Source organism: Asparagus officinalis, chromosome 2 (assembly GCF_001876935.1).
Source record: "Asparagus officinalis chromosome 2, Aspof.V1, whole genome shotgun sequence".
In the NCBI taxonomy this organism is placed as follows: Eukaryota; Viridiplantae; Streptophyta; class Magnoliopsida; order Asparagales; family Asparagaceae; genus Asparagus; species Asparagus officinalis.
In genome coordinates, this window is record NC_033795.1 from 75,674,471 (window position 1) to 75,676,546 (window position 2,076).

Below are 2,076 nucleotides of genomic sequence, written 5' to 3' on the forward strand. Positions count from 1 at the left end.
TGGTGTATTTTTTTAGCTGTTGTGCGTTTGTGAAACTCTGTGCTTAAAGTAATATTTGGTCTACTCCGGTGCAAGGATCCCAAAGTCAAATTTTTTTCAGGAACAGCAATACAGTACAATGGTGTCACGACCCCAATTTCCGAACCTAAAAGGAATATTAGAGCCGGACTAAACCTGTGAAAAGTCCTCCAAAATATACATTCATTAAAAGACCACTAAAACAAATCTTTTCATTGAACTAAAACCAACAACAAATATTCTCTATAATCCCAAAAGTCAAACTAAGCCAATTAACTTGATAAAAATAAATATTCCTGAACTCCAAATAAATCTCAACCTAAAAAAAGAATCTCATTATTACAAATCTCTCAATTCATCAACTAAATATTAAAGACTTTATTTAACATTCGCCTAGAAGACAATAACAATCTCAAATTATATTCTTTGCTTCGTTCTAAGAATTTGGCAAATCCTCAATTCCACCTAATCCCGAGTCTCTGAAAAGAATGAAAACAACACAATGAGTTCACAACTCAATAAGTGAATAAATTTATACATTAAACATTGGTTTTGCAAAACTAAAATAAATTGACTTGATAAGCGAAATACTAAAATAGTAAAATCTATAATGCAACACTTTTAAAATATATATATATATATATATATGCAATGGAAATAAGCATGTCACGTCTCAATGCGGTCAACACTTCGATACTCCGGTTGACTTGGCAAACCCCACTATTATAAAGCCCGTGGTGGGGACGATGAGACCCAAACTTGGGCTCTTAGCGCAAAAATAGAAACCTCATATAGGCATATTGAGCCCTGTTTTAATAACTTGCTTATATCCGACATATACCGGTATATTGACTTGAGATGCATATGCTCTAAGAAAATTAAACGAAGTCCGTAAATATCCGACATATACCGGTATATTGACTTGAGATGCATATGCTCTAAGAAAATTAAACGAAGTCCGTAAAACTAAATACATTATACAAAATTGCTAAGGCCAACCAATAGTGAAATCAATCAACCACATATGCATCTCAACCTACTACTATATGAAAAGACATAACAATTGACAAAGAAAATAAGCATAGGCTTATACCAAATAACCACGTGTAATAATCCAATCAATGATTAGTATGAGAGAAACCATAAAAAAGAATATATTCCATCAGAACAAACTTACATATAGTTAATCAAATTTTATATGAAAAATACGCAGCGAATAATGTACAAATTCACCACTTACCTTAATCCAACCGACAATCCAAAATTTAACTCTCACGATGCTTTCGAGGAGCCACTAGAAATTCCTATGGAATAAAATTTGAAATAATAATCAATGGATTTTAATTGTTGTTAAACACTACATAAATGATTTATTGGATTTCACAATCACTTCCATTCTAAGATGCTTACTACTTGCAGTTGTTTTTCCATGAACCGCAGACCCAAGCACTATCTAGGGAAGCCTATTCATTTAATAATTTTCTTTTATGGGGCCAAAGAAAACATGAATCAATGTATATAATTGCTACTGTTATTATTACATTTTAGAAGGTATTGATAAATCAACAAATCAACGAATCACTTACCTTTTTCAAGCCTAAGACATAATCATGATCCCAGGAGAAGAGCGCCCGATGTGAAGACAAGAAATCAGTTCTCTGAATTGTTCAATAAACTCTAATAAAATAACATATACATTATCCAGTTCTCCTTCTTCTTTGATTTTTTTTTCGGTAGCCGGTCGGTTATCAAAAGGACGCAGGTAGGGTTTTCCTTTTTTTTTTTCCGGCTTATGCAAACCAAAGCTAGGGTTTTCTCCCTTTGTTTTATAGGCCTATAAGGATTTCCATTTCCAACAAACACCTTAACAAAAAATCTAGTTGTAACAAACCCCTAAATAAGCAAAAATATGTCACCATAACTATTATTCTTTCTTTGCATAAAATTCCTCTTACACACTTATATTTATAGATAAATATTGTTAACTCCATTGTTTGGATATTTATTTAAACAAATAATAACTTAGACTTATTATCACTAGGGATATTACAAATGGTG

At 31.9% G+C, this 2,076-nt stretch overlaps 1 long non-coding RNA gene across 1 annotated transcript; it reads right to left on the reverse strand.

The window, feature by feature from the left end:
• LOC109829632 lies at positions 158 to 1,648 on the reverse strand. Its single transcript, XR_002244100.1, has 3 exons — positions 1,605 to 1,648; positions 1,259 to 1,322; positions 158 to 497 (listed from the first exon to the last, which is right to left on the reverse strand). It is a non-coding gene; the product is annotated as an uncharacterized LOC109829632 (long non-coding RNA).